Here is a 15,256-nt window from a genome sequence, read left to right on the forward strand (position 1 = left end):
CAGCTAGTTTTTTCTTATAAGAACTTTAAAGATTTACTCTCTTAGGAACTTTAAAGATTTACTCTCTTAGCAACTTTCAAATATATAATACAGCATTATTAACTATATCCACCAGGATATACATGACATCCCCATGACTTATTAATTTATAACTGAAATTTGTACCTTTAGACCACATTCAACCATTCTGACCATCTCTGGCAACAACCAGTCTGTTCTCTGTACTATTCCATGAGGATCTTCATGAGGTAGTCTGTCAGGTCCCAGCTGGCAAGGTCCAGATGCAGGATGGTATGGGGCAGGGCGTACCCTTCATAGATGGGTACAGTGCAGGTGACCCCATCCCCAGAACCATGATAATATCAGTGGTGCGGCCAGAAGCATACAGGGAGAGCACAGCCTGTTCTCTGAATCTATGAGTTAACGGCAGGGGGTGTTTTGCTTTAGATTCTACATATAAGTGAGATCATCCGGTATTTGTCTTACTCTGTCTTATTTCGCATAGCATAATGCCTCAAGGCCCATCCATACAGTTGCAGATGACAAAATCTTTTTATGGCACACACGCACACGCCACAGTTTCTTATCCATCATCCACCCATGGACATTTGGGTTGTTTCCATGCCTTGGCTATTGTAAATAATGCTGCAATTAACATGAGGCACATTTATCTTTTTGAGTGTTTTTGTTTCCTTTGGATAAACACCCAGAAGTGGAGTTACTGATCATATGGTAGTTCCATTTTTAATTTTTTGAGGAACCTCCGTATTGTTTTCAATAATAGTTGCACCAATTTACATTCCCACCAACAGTGCACAAAGGTTCCCTTTCCTCCACATCCTCACCAACCCTCCTTGTTAGTTTCTTGTTTTTTTGATAACAGCCATTCAATGCATATTTAGTCAATTCATTTACAACAATGAAACCAAGAATATATAATGCGGAAAGGACAGTCTTCTCAATAAATGGTGTTTTAACTGGACAGCCACATACAAAAGAATGAAATTGGACCACTGTCTTACACCATACACAGAAATTAACTCAAAATGGATTAAAAACTTGGATGTAAGACCTGAAACCATAACTGGAAGAAAAAACAGGAGGTAGACTCCTTGACATACGTCTTGGTGATTTTTTTTTTTTTTTTTTTTTTAGTTTAACACCAAAAGGAAAGGCAACAAAAGCAAAAAAAAAAAAAAAAAAACCAAGGGGGACTACATCAAACTAAAAATGCTTCTACATAGCAAAGGAAACCATCAAAATGAAAAGGCAAACTACCAAATCGGAGAAAATACTGGCAAATCATATATCTGATATGGGGTGAATATTCAAAACATATGAAGAATTTAAGCAACTCAGTAGCAAAAAAACAAACAATCCAGTTTAAAAATGGGCAGAGGATCTAAATAGACATTTCTCTAAAGGCATACAGATGGCCAACAGATATATGCTATACAAGATCTCTACTTAGTATTGTTTTAAGTCACAAATATATTATTTTTTGAAAAACAGTGCCTGATATATAAGTATCATTTAATTTCAGAATAAATGCTGGAGAAGAGACCTTAATGTATACAATAATAAGGATGCAAAGAGTATAACGTTTAAGAAACCAATATCCCATAAAATATATTGATGCATTTCAAAAGTTGTGCAATCTACACCCCTGTTAAATAGCTGTTTGATTCCACAATTGAAAATACAAGGGCACTATTTTTTTTTTCTTTAAGTAGGCTCCACTCCCAGCAGAGAGCCCAACACGGGGTCCAAAATCCCAAACCCCGAGAGATCATGACCCAAGCTGAGATCCAGCGTCAGATGCTCAACCAACTGAGGCACCCAGGTGCCCCAGGGCACTATGTAATAATATGTATCTATCAGTAGTTATACCAAGGTGGAGAGAACGACTGTTTCAAGCATTTATCGATACAGGAAAGGAAAAAAGATCTCTACAGTATTCTGTCTCATCCTTCACAGGAAACCATTAAAAAGGACTCTATTCCTCAAATGAGGAATGGAATACTAATCAAAATAAAAAGGAACAAAATGCTGAGGCATAAATGCTTTATGCTAAGTGAAAAGAAACCGGAAAGTGTCTGATTAGATAATTCCATTTATATGATATTCTTGTAAAGGTGAAATTATAGGGACAAAAAACAGATCAGTGGTTGGTAGGGATGGAAAGGATTAACATGAGGAAATTTTTTGGAGTAAAGGAACTATTCTAATATTTTGATTGTAACGGTAGTTACACAACTGTATACCTCTGCAAAAATTGCAGAACTTACACTAAACATGGTAAATTTTACTTCATGTAAATTATCATGAATAGAAAAAATTATATATTACTTCTAGTCTTTACTTCAACAACAACATAAAAAATATTCTACTCCCCTTTGAGAAAGATCATTTAAGCTAAAGGCAAAAGATTTCTCTCTGGTTTAACAATTTGGCTTCTCTCTGGATAATTAGCTGCTATGTCAATGAACCTAAGAGAGGAAAGAGAGTTGATGTGGTTGGTTAACCTACTTCTGTTCCATGGTCACATGCAATTTCTAAGTCCTATCAACTCCTCCTTAAATGTGTATTTCAAATCTACTCCTTCTCATCTACTCTTCACATCTCCTATCACTCCCAAGGTTAAAAATATTCACCAATTCCAAAGTACCTCAAGATAAAGTCCATATTCATTAACAGAGCATAGAAGGCCCTTTATTATCTGAACCAACCTACTTTTCCAGATTTGTCTTCTACCATTGGCAACTGTTTTTTTTTTTTTTTTAAAGATTTTATTTATTTATTTGAGAGAGAGAGAGAGAGAGAATGAGAGAGAAAGCACATGAGATGGGGGGAGGGTCAGAGGGAGAAGCAGACTCCCTGCTGAGCAGGGAGCCCGATGCGGGACTCGATCCAGGCACTCCAGGATCATGACCTGAGCCAAAGACAGTTGCTTAACCAACTGAGCCACCCAGGCGCCCCCATTGGCAACTGTTTTACTCACTCATACCTTTCAGAAATCAAAGTGGTCATTTACATTAAGAACCTCAAAATAACCCAAACCCTTTGACACTTTAACCCAGTAAGCCCACTTCAAGGAATTTATTCTGCGGGGATAATCTGCATAGTATCAAAAATCAGACAGTCCAAATAAACAAAAACAGGAAAATTGCAAAGAATAGTATATCCACAAGAGTTTCCGATGCAGCTATCAAAATCATGCTTATGGGAAGTTTCTAAAGACATGGAGGAAACATTACTTGAAGTGAAAAAAGAAAGTAAATATCAAGTTTTATGTACAGTGTTTCTCAACTATGTAAAACAGTATAGAGAAAAGGAAAGGAATTTTATCTCTAACAGTGAGAATATAAGTGATTTTTATCTTCTCTCTAGTCTTCTGTATTTTCCAAGTTTTCCACGAGATTTTTTAACTTAGAAATATATATACACATACACAAACTTTTCGACTCAGTAACTGCATAACTAGAACTGTATTTTGAAGAATAATGCAGGCAAAGATTTATGCACAAAGATGACAGAGCATCCTCCTTTTCTCCACCATGGTGGTATGTGTGGTTGACTGTTCCACACAATGTCTTCTCACAAGACTTTCAAGATCAAGCAATTCCTGGCCAAGAAACAAAAGCAGAATTGGACCCATTCCCCAGTGGATTCAGATGAAAACTGGTAATAAAGTCAGGGACAACTCCAAAAGGAAGCACTGGTGAAGAACCAAGCTGGGTCTATAAGAGACTGCACATGAGATGGCACACATATTTATGCTGCGTGAAAGTCACATGCTCATATCCTATCACTCTGTAAACATCACTATCTGAGCAGTAGGCATTTTTTTGAAGATTTTACTTATTTGAGACAGAATGGGAGTGAGAGAAGAGAGCACGAGCCAAGACTCGATCCCAGGATGGGCTCATGACCTGAGCCAAAGGTAGACACTTAACCCACTGAGCCACCCAGATGCCCAACAATGGGCATGTTTTATCAGGGAAATGATTTTTCTGTTACTATGCTTCCGCCCCAGTAGATTGGTTTAGTAATAAATATGTGATACTTTTTGTTTGGGGGGAAAAAAAAGAAAAAGGGCATTAGTTACAATCATGGCTTTAAAATTTAACAGGGGGATGATTTAATCCAATCACTGTAAATGCATGATACCGTTAAAAACTTTAAAGTTTTTATAGATATATTTAATATGACAGAGAATTTTACCCATTTAAAAGCGTAAGTTCAGTGGATTTTAGTATATTCACAAAAGTGGACATCCATCACAATCTAATCTTAGAACATTTTCAACACCCCAAAAAGAAACTCTGCACAGAATGATCACTCTTCTTTCCCATTTTCACTCACCTCAGACCTATCCAACCACTAATTTACTTCCTGTCTCTTGAGATCTATCTATCCTGGTTATTGTATGTAAATGGAATTCTATAATATGTAGTCTTTTTTTGACTGGTTTCTTTTACTTAGCATGTTTTCAAGATTCATCCATGCTGTAACATGAACTGGTACTTCATTTCTTTTTATTGCCAAATAATGTTCTATTATATGGATATATGACATTTTTTCTATCTAGTCATCAGCTGATGGAAATCTGGGTGTTTCCATTATGGGGATAATTCTATTATCCCCATTATGTACATTTGTCCACAGATTTCTATGTAGATATGTCTTTTTATTTCACTTGGTATGTAACTAGGAGTGAACGTGCTGGGTCCATGGCAATTCCCAAGTTTAACTTAAGGAACTGCCAAAACATTTTCCAAAAGTGGCTACACCATCTTACACTCCCACTCCCACCAGCAACATATATGGGTTCCTACTTTTTCACAGCCTTCCCAAAATTTATTACTGTTGTCTTTTTAATTATAGTCATCCTAGTGGGTATACAGTAGTACCTCATTCCTTTTTTTTTTTTTTTACGGTTTTGATTTGCATTTCCCTAATGGGTAATGACTGAGCATGTTTTCATGTGCTTATTGACTATTTGTATATCTTCCTTATGGAAAGGTCTATTCAAACCCTTTGTCTATGACTGGATTGCCCTTTTACTGCTGAGCTGAGATAGTCCTTGATATATTCTAGATACAAATTCCTTGTCAGACATGATTTGCAAATATTTTCTGCCATTCCATGGGTTGTCTTCTTTCTTGATGGTGTTCTTTGATGCAAAAAAGTCTTTAATTCTAACAGAGTCCAATTGATTTTTCTTTTGTCACTTGTGCTTTTGCCTACAAAGCCAAGAAAACTGTCCAAACCCCTCCTTCAAAAAAACCTAACCCAAACTCACAGAGATTTCTGCCTATGTTTTCTTTTAGGAATTATACAGCTTTAGCTCTTACATTTAGGTCTAGGGGCCATTGTGGGTTAAATTCTGTATATAGTGTGAAGCAGGGATCCAAATCCATTCTTTCACATGTGGCTATCCAGTTGTACTAGCGCGACTTGTTGAAGACACTATTTTTCCCCCACTGAATTATAGCTTGGCAGCCCTGTCACATTGGGATATGGGAAGTAAAGGATATAAAACTGTTACAGATGAACTCAACTGTGTGAGAAAAATCTATATTGGTAGACTCGGGATATTCACTTTCTCCCTTACTTCCATTATAGTACTTACTATAACCTGCAATTATCTTATTCATTTGTTTACTTCTTACCTGCCTCCCCCATTAGAATGTATACTTCATAGGGACAGGGACTTTGTCTTGTATACTGTTGAATCTCCAAAGCCTACCACAGAACCTGGTTCCTAGGAGGCACCAATTACTGAAAAACGAGCATTTATTTAACATGATCTGGAAGAGAATGCACTGAATGTTAATACTTCGGTTGGAATTGTCATTACAACTAAATTTTTCTTAATGTTTTATAATGTACATACATTATTACTATAATCAGATATGAAATTAGGGTATTTTAAAAATGTGTAATACATCTAGACCAATTTGTTATTCCTCAAAGTTCTAAGAACCTCAATTTTTGCCAAACTATTTTATTTTCACTTTTATAGTCCCCAGCACAATGACACCACCAACTACCTAATAGCTCAGGTCTAAGTCTTAAGAGTAAGTGATCCTTGATGTCTTTCTCTTATGCCATACACCCAAATTATCAGCAAGTCCTGTCAGCTCTACCTCCAAAATACATATTCAATCTAATCACTTCTCATTATCCCACTATTCACAATCTTAATCCAAGCTACAACCATCAATTGGATGAATAACAGCAATGGTCTCTTAATCAGTTTTTGTCCCCACTTGCACATCTCCACAGTAATAAATCATATCTCATTCCACTACTTACCACCTTCACATCCTCCCACCACCACACCTCCAAGATCTTCTTAGCGCAATCAGAATAAAATTCAAATTCCTCACCTTGGTCTATGGGCTCTTCCTGTTCCAGTTCTTGCCTCCAATCCATTTCCTACTTTTCTATCCCCCTTTTACTGAATTCCAGCTACCTTTGTCTCTGGCATGTCAAGCTCATTCTCTTCTCAAGGCCTTTCTACTTAGAGTTCCTGGTGCCTGAAATGCTCTACACATGGCTTTCTCATCATGCAAGTCTTAGCTCAAATGTCACCTCCTAAGAGGCCTTCCCTAACAATCTGGCTAAAAGGAACCAACTCTTCTAGTACTCCCTATTGCTTACATTATTTCCTTCATACCTCTTAACAATTCTGACATGATCTTGCCATTTTGTTTTCCTCTCTCTTTCCCCCACATTAGGATTAACTTCCACAAGGAAAGGACTTTTTTAGTACTATATCTCTAAGACCTGGATCAGTTCTTGGCATATAATAATTTCTCATTTACAGAATAAATGGTTGCTATTCTAAATCTTACGGGCAAAAGAACTGTTTGATTCTACATTAATTTTACGGGCAATAAAGAACTGTCTGATTCTACATTAATTTCTTCAGGAACAATACTAAGAGTAGAAGATACTTTTACATTAAGAATTATGGGGCGCCTGGGTGGCTCAGTCGTTAAGCGTCTGCCTTCAGCTCAGGTCATGATCTCAGGGTCCTGGGATTGAGCATCAGGCTCCCTGCTCAGCTGGAAGCCTGCTTCTCCCTCTCCCACTCTCCCTGCTTGTGTTCCTGCTCTCCCTAACGGAAAAAAAAAAAAAAAAGAATTAAATCACCTGAGACATCACCTCACACCAGTCAGAATAGCTAGTATCAAAAAGACAAGGAATAACAAGCGTTGGCGAGGATGTGGAGAAAAAGGAACCTTCATGCACTGTTGGTGGGAATGCAAATTAGTGTAGCCACTCTGGAAAACAGTATGGAGGTTCCTCAAAAAAGTAAATATACAAGCCAGTAATTCCACTTCTGGGTATTTACCAGAAGAAAAATACTAATTCAAAAAGAAACATGCACCTCTATGTTTATTGCAACATCATTTACAATGTCAAGATATGGAAACAACATAAGTATCCACTGATAGATAAATGGATAAAAAAGAGGTGGTATATACACACACACACAATGAAATATTACTCCACCATGCAAAAGAATGAAATCTTGCCATTCCTGACAAGGTTGGTCCTAGTGGGTATTACACTAAGCGAAATAAGTCAGACAGGAAAAAACAAATACCATATGATTTCACTTACATGTGGTATCTAAAAAACAAAACAAACAGAAATTGACTCATAAATACAGAAAACTGGTGGCTGCCAGAGGGGAGGGAGTGGAGATGAGTGCAAAAGGTAAAGGTGATTAAGAGGCACAAACTTCCAGTTACAAAATAAGTAACAGAGATGTAAAGTACAGCATAGGGAATACAGTCAACAACTTTGTATGACAGATGGTAGCCATGTATAGTGAACATTTCATAACATACATTGTCAAGTCATTACGTTATACACCTGAAACTAATATTGCATGTCAACTGTACAATTTTTAAAAAGTCACCTGAAAAATAAAATTTAAAAGCTGATCATAAAAACTTGATCATATATAATCCAAATAAAATAACATTAGTTTAAAGAAATAATAAAACAACTGGAAATATGTTCTAATGCACTCCTTCCACCCTTTTCATTTTATCTACAATTGCTGAAGCATGTGATGGTGTTATCAGAATATAAAGAAAAAAAGACTGTTAATCTAATTAGGATCTAAAGTTGTTTAATGTCATTTCATCCAACACTGATAAGCACTTTACCATATACCAGGCATTGCTTTTAAACTACTTACATGCATCACCCAAATTGTCCTGATGGTGGGTACTCCCATTTGGAGGAATGATGAAATCGAGGCATAGAATAATCAGTAACTTACCTAAGGCCATATAGTTAGTAGATGGCGGAGCCAAGATTCAAAAACCCTAGGCAGCCCCACTCTGAGCCCATGCTCTTAACCACTTCTCAGTATAGTTTAATAGAAATGATAATAAAAGCTACCTCATCTGGTTGCTATAAGGATTGACTGAGAGAAGGTATAACACAATGCCAGACACAATAAAAACTTATTAAATTCTCTAAAGCATGACTTCTTGTTCTTAGGCTTTCAAGTGCTTTTCTATGGTTCAGGATGCCTCAATGAGCATCAAATACCATTCAGTTTCATTTTCGGGAGGGGGGCACGGGGAGGGGAGGGAGAGAGAAAATCTTAAGCAGGGTCCATGCCCAGCACGAGGCCCAACTTAGGGCTCGATCTGATGACCCCTGACATCATGACCTGAGCCGAAATCAAAAGTCAGACAATCGACTGAGCCACCTAGGTGCCCCCATTCAGTTTCATTTTTAAGGGAAGAAAGGGAACTGGCATTTATTGAGGGGTTTTCTGTATGCCAGAATTATTTTAAAGGTACTATTCTAATAATACTTGCCTTATCTCAAAGGATTCTCACTCTAAGACTCAAATCAAATAGTAATGCAGTATACAAAGGGGACGTACTATTCAATTAGTTTAGTACTTAAAAGTCAATTTCCATTGTATTAAAAAAAAGTATGTGGGAATAGAAACCATAAAAATTAAAGAAATCCATATCCATGGGACCCTGTCCCTGTCATAATTACAAGTGCCCTCTGGATCACTCATTCATGCTCTTTTGGGAACATTTGTTGTGGGCCTACCATGAGAGGCATCTTGCTATTGAAATACACAAACTCTATCTTAAAGAGATAACAGTCTAGTTCTACAAAATATCTCAATAAGTGCCATAAAAGGAATTCATATGCTATGTTAGTACTCCTTCTTAGACATGTGCAGAAATGCAGAGGATTAACAGTGCTGGTACCTATATTAACTTCCCTTTACAAATTAATCTACAAAGTCTGAGGCTGGTCACTAACCACACGGGGTTTAGTGAGTCCATTAAATGTGGCTAGTGGGACTAGGAACTGCATGTTTAAATCATATTTTAATTAACTTAAATTTTAAATTATCAATTCCATTACTAGAAAACTTGTAAGCATGCTTTGAGCAACTAAGGTATGTGAATCTACTTTTCCAACTGTAAAATGGATATCTAAATACATATCAAATATTTCCAATGAAAACTGAACATTTGAATTGAGACGTGCTGTAACTGTAAAATACATACTGGATTTCAAATAATTTATATGAAAAAATGTGAAAGGTCTTATTTTTATATTGATTAAATGTGGATATGATATATTGGGTTACACAAATTTCACCTTGTTTTTGTACTTTAGTGGGGTTACTAGAAGATTTAAAAGTACACATGTAACTTACATTTTATTTCTACTCGACAACACTGGCCTGAAGATTACTTACAACATTCTTAAAACGAGGTTTCAGTGATTTGAGAATTCCTCAGCGCTCCAGAGCTTCAAAACTTGACATAATAGATGGTTTCCTAGCAAATTGAAGGAGACTTACCTGTATTTGCCTGAGCTTTAGTTTTAGCTCTATCACTACATGAAAATTCTACCATCATCAAAAATGTAGTTACTACATGAAACCATTTTAAAATAAACACTAATTACATTTACAGGTTGATGATTTTTTTTCTGAAAACATGCTAATATAGGAATACGGGTAGGAAATTCATCTTTCTTTTCTGTGATAAGGCAAACAGGAGTAACAACCTATAAAGTAATGCAAAAATGTGGAAAAGAGTAAACAGTCTTCCTTTGATGTAATCCAAAAGAACACAATGACAAATTAGTTTCAAATGTAGGGTTCCTGCTATAGTATGCACTGAAGTTGGTCTCTGAAGTGCTCATCCTATGCCCTGCTATAACAGAACCAGAGTTTTTTGACGTGCTTCTCTCATGTTTAAAAAAAAAAAAGCCCAAATCTCAGCTTTTCCTCCGCTTTTTCATACCTTCAACTACATATTAAAACCTGAATTTTAATCGCATTTTTACTTAAATCAATTGTTTTTTAAAGACCTATATAAAAAACTGATTCTTCAGTTTTAACATACCAAAGCAAATTACGAATAGGGTAAACAACACCTAAGCATTATGATGTCAGCTACTAGAAGACTTTTAAAAGAGTTAAGAATCACTCTAGACTGAAAACTACTCAACTCCACAGGGGGTCTTTATACAGAAGACTCCAAGATGAATTTAGTGTGTCAAAGTGTTTCTGAGATGAACCAATCTGATGTTTATTTTGCTATACTTCTCCCAATGTAAAATTTCAAGAAAAATGAACAGCAGCACAACAATTCCAACTGAAAAATCACTTCCAACATCAAGGCAAGGAGGCAGGGAAAGATGAAAACCTGTGATTAAAATATTTCTGAAGTGTTAGGTGTAAATCTTTGAGTATGTCTTTCATGGACAATGTAAAGAGGAATACGCTACAAGAGAAGGAAGCTCAAATTACTTAAATAACAATCTTCTCTATTTATTAGGATCTGTGGTTTTGGTATGCAAATTACAAACAATACAATAAAGAGACTAGGCCTACTTACTCAGAGACCAGAACTTTGCTCTGTAGATAAAAGCAATGCATATGTGTTAAATCCAGTTTTTCCACTTTCCAGACTTTTTTCTAATTTCAAACATGGTGTTCATTTCAAAGATCTTAGTTATTACTGAAATGAAATAAAGTTACATTAACATAAAAATGAAAATGTCTGGAGTCTTTCTGGATAGTAAGTTAAATAGCAGCTCGATTTAAACCAACTCTATTGGTGAAAAATAGTCATAACTGTTTTGCTTGTTTATTAATAAACTTTTTAGGTACATTTTAAGTTCACACCAAAATTGAGCAGAAAGCACAAGAGATTTCCCCTATATCCCCAATGCTTGTTTGTTTTTAACATTTGGCGGGATGAATTACCCAAGAAAAAGAAAGATAAGTACAAAGCAGAGGATATTAATCTCCATGGCCCCTGGCAAAGATGGAACTCTCTCCTGGATCACTGCATTCTACCACTACCAGGATCGAACCATGGCCAGTGGCTAGAATTAAGGGTATTTAACTTCTGTTGCTTAGCAGTTTGAGAGGCATGCAAAGAAATGTAGGTTGCAGAGGAGAAGGATATCAACACTCAGTATGCAGTTCTGACATTGACAATCACGTTCTTAAAGATTTTCTTTTAACGCTGGATTTACTTTATGACTCCACAAATAAGCCTATATGAAGATGTGAGGAGTATTTACATAATGTCAGGTTCACCAGATGCACATGCATGTAAAACCATAGGCTGCAATAAACATAAAAAAATACTACTAATCAGAGAAAAGAAAATTAAAGAGTAAGAACCCATTTCACACCCATCAGATTGGCAAAGGTTTCAAGGTATTGGCCATAATACCAAGTGGTGAAAAGAAATGGAGAAACAGGCTGATAAATGTAGCTGATGGGATACAAATTAGAACCACCTGTAATAGAGTAAAAAAATACACATGCACACCCTCCAATCCAGGCTTCCACTTCTAGGTCTATACCAAGAACACATTCACTGGCGATATATAAGTAACATAAAACATGGAAACCATCTATTGCAAGTAGACAAAAAAAGATTAAAGTTTGGGTGAAAAACTGGGGAAATGTTCATCAATAGGGGAATGGATAAACTTACATAGTCATAAAAACTATTTAGCATTTAATGTAAAGAACCACAGCTACGGCTAAAACCAAATATCATCCCCCTCCCAAAAAAACTCACCAAGTTTAATTTTTTTAAGTTGCAAAAGCACAGCATTTATATGAAATATAAAAACACATCAAAACTATATATATTACTACAGATGCATACATACATAGCTAAAAGCATGGAAATATCAATCTGAATGAATTGTATTAACTTCAGTTGACTATGTAGACTATGTAGACTGCACCTGAGCTTTGTGTTCCTGGAAAGCAGTGATGGTTAAGAAATCCAACCCCATCATTTTGAGTTTTGGGAAACTGGTAACAAAAAGATCCTGCCTTTGTTTATTGTGACAAGACCGGTCCATGCAGTTCCTCAAGACCCCTGGTTTTACTTGCCCCAGGTCCTTGTCCTTTTTTTTTTGAGACGTTCCTTATTAATTAATGTTCTCCCAATTACAAAAGCCCGAAAATCACCTCCTTTAATTGGCCAGCACATTATGTCTTTGACACAGAAGTGGTTATCTCTGGGGGCAGAAGAGAATGGGATGAAGAAGATGAGGCAGATTTAGTTGCAATGGTAACATAGAAACCTGAAATAGGACAAAGTTATTTTCTTTTTTCATACAAAGGGACCTGTTATTCTGTGTACCTTTCTGCTTAAAATGTTTCAAAATTAATTTGTAAATTATGTTAAAATGATGTGCAGTCAAAAAAGGTCACAAGTCAATCAATCCTTTACAGTCTTGTTTTTTCATGTTAAATAGGCACATGAACACATGCCCAACCTATTCCATTAGATTGCTGTAAGTAAAAGTGTTTTTCCTAATCACGGAGTGATAGAATACATTTGTAATTCATTCTGGGCCAATTAGCTCAGTTTGTTACAGCAGAGTTCTGACTAGGGCAGGGTTGAATTATCAGGTAGACTTTTATTATTTCAGGGGCAAGACTACACTCCTACTACTCCCAGAGAGCCATATAGTATGCTGTAAATGTCATATACCGTTGGTTACAAGAGGCACTAGGCAAGTCTATGTGTAATATCTCAATCCATACCCAACAAAAAGAACTACTGAGCAGATAACCCTAGGAACTTAATGGTAGACTTGTAAATAATCTTTCTATGAGGAAACTGGCACACTCAGTACACACACACCAAAGTTTTGTTTGGAGTGGGTAGATGTGGTTCCTGTGGAGGACAGGCTTTTTTGGGGGGTGAGGGGTGGGGGAGGAACTGTAAAGTGAGATTCTGAAAACATGAAATCTCATCTTAAAGTGCTCAAAGGTGATCTTTTGAGTTGGTTTCAAATTGCTTTTAGTCCCAAATGCTTCCAGAAGGCTTGGTGAGTACGAGGAAATGATTTTGTTAATGCAGAACAAACCCATCAGCAGCTAAAAATCTTTTTTTCTGAGAAAGACCACCAAGGGGGGGGGGGAGTGGCAGAGGGAGAGAGAGAATCTTAAGCAAGCTCATGCCCAGCACAAAGCCCAACTTGGGGCTGGATCTCACAACCCTGAGATCATGACTTCAGCTGAAATCAGGATTCATACTTAAGCAAATGAGCCAGCCCTAAAATTTAACCTTAACAACAAAAAAAAAAACTTTAGAAACTTGGAACATCAGTTTCAAATATAGAGGTGAAGTGCTAAAATCTGGGATAATAAGAGAACTTTGAATCTTCATAATAGCCGACATTGAAAGGAAATGTTCTGTGCTTATAAGGCTAAATACAAGAGTAACCTTTACAAATGGTCTATATTCTGAACTCTATTTGCAAGCATCCAAACAACAGGAGCTTGTAAGGTCTTCTTGACCTCCCTAAGGCCAACAAGTTTGAAAAATATCTGGAATTCACTCATCTTGATTAATTTTTAGTTCTCCTCCCCCAAGAACCAGTAAATAAAACAGACCCTTCATTTTATTTGAATGCAGAGAAATATGGAAGCTAAGCTTGAACTAAAATTTAAGGATTTAACTAAAGTTAAAATGCTTGGTCCTGTTTTTCAAATAGAAGATAAAGTCTGCATTACAAAAACTCAAAAAAGAAGAATGTCAAATTAAAAGAACCTAAACAGGCTCCAGCCCATTTCAAAGCACTTTCATCAGAGTAGATGGTCTTAAGTTTATGAGAACTCAAAACCCTTAAGTCTTTTAATATAAGGTAGTATATACATTTATAATCTTGCAGAGGTTTAAAAAAGTCTTAAGATGCTGCTCCTCTTTGTAGCTTATGGAATTAAACCAAAGAACAGAAAACTCAACACTATCAAATTCCTACTACATCTCCTTAGTCATCAAGAAACTACTGGTTAATCTTTTTCTTCCTTGCACTACCTTAAGAAAACCAAAACTGTCATTCAGCGAAAATATTTTGTATGTCAGTAAGCTGGTACGAACTGCTTCCAGGCAGACAGATGCAATAACAGTGTAATAGCAAAGTCTGCTAAGCCTTTGCCTGCAAATCATTGACCAAAAATGGTAACAGCGAGTGCAGACTAAAGAAAATGGCAAAATGTTCTACTTGATCGTCCAGTTAAGAGTACTATTGTACAGCAAATTAGAGACAGTTTAGAGGGGAAAATATGTAAATTAAGCCAAGTGTCCATCACCTAGAATATGAGCATATTTACTTTTAATGACTAGGATAATTCAATGGGCTTTTAAAAAGCTTTTTCATTCGCTTTTATTAGCATCCCAGCATCATGCCCACTCCTCAGACGCTAAGTTCTGGCAGAGCCAAACTGTTCACAGGTAAAAGAAAATTTCTAACCATACATGGAGAGATCGGGTAGGGAAGGGTTAAAAGAGCCACTGCCAAGCCTGACAAGCACTGTGCTGCTGGAAGCTGATTGCCAGATACGACGGACAAAGCGGCTGCGAGGCCATCCTGTTCTTAATCATACCAGGGTCATGCTCGTGGTGATCATTCCGCACTCTAGGGTTGTTCAATAAAGGCTTTATTTTCCTTAATGAGATGGACCGACCTCAGGGGCCGAAACTCGCACGAGTCACTGACCGCCTCGGCGCCCGGCTTTGGGGAAACCAGCGCCAACAAGGCCCGCGCCGGATTCCGAAGCCCCCCATCCCGGGATGGCGGACTCCCGGTCGATTTCACCGAGGGTGTGGCGGTGCTCGGCCCTGGCAGGTCGTCCCCAGGCTATCGCGGGGACCATGCTCCCGCCGGCGGCCTCGCAGCAGCTGCGAGC

General features: G+C 37.1%; 1 protein-coding gene across 1 annotated transcript in view; it reads right to left on the reverse strand.

Moving 5' to 3' along the window:
- The window catches only part of DSTN (destrin, actin depolymerizing factor), a 36,586-nt gene that overhangs the window by 21,009 nt on the left and 321 nt on the right, over positions 1–15,256 (reverse strand). The gene's annotated exons all lie outside the window — the stretch shown is intronic.

The sequence above is a fragment of the Eumetopias jubatus genome, unplaced genomic scaffold (genome assembly GCF_037043125.1).
Source record: "Eumetopias jubatus isolate StellerSeaLion01/CBP00866 unplaced genomic scaffold, mEumJub1_p1.0 scaffold_9, whole genome shotgun sequence".
In the NCBI taxonomy this organism is placed as follows: domain Eukaryota; kingdom Metazoa; phylum Chordata; class Mammalia; order Carnivora; family Otariidae; genus Eumetopias; species Eumetopias jubatus.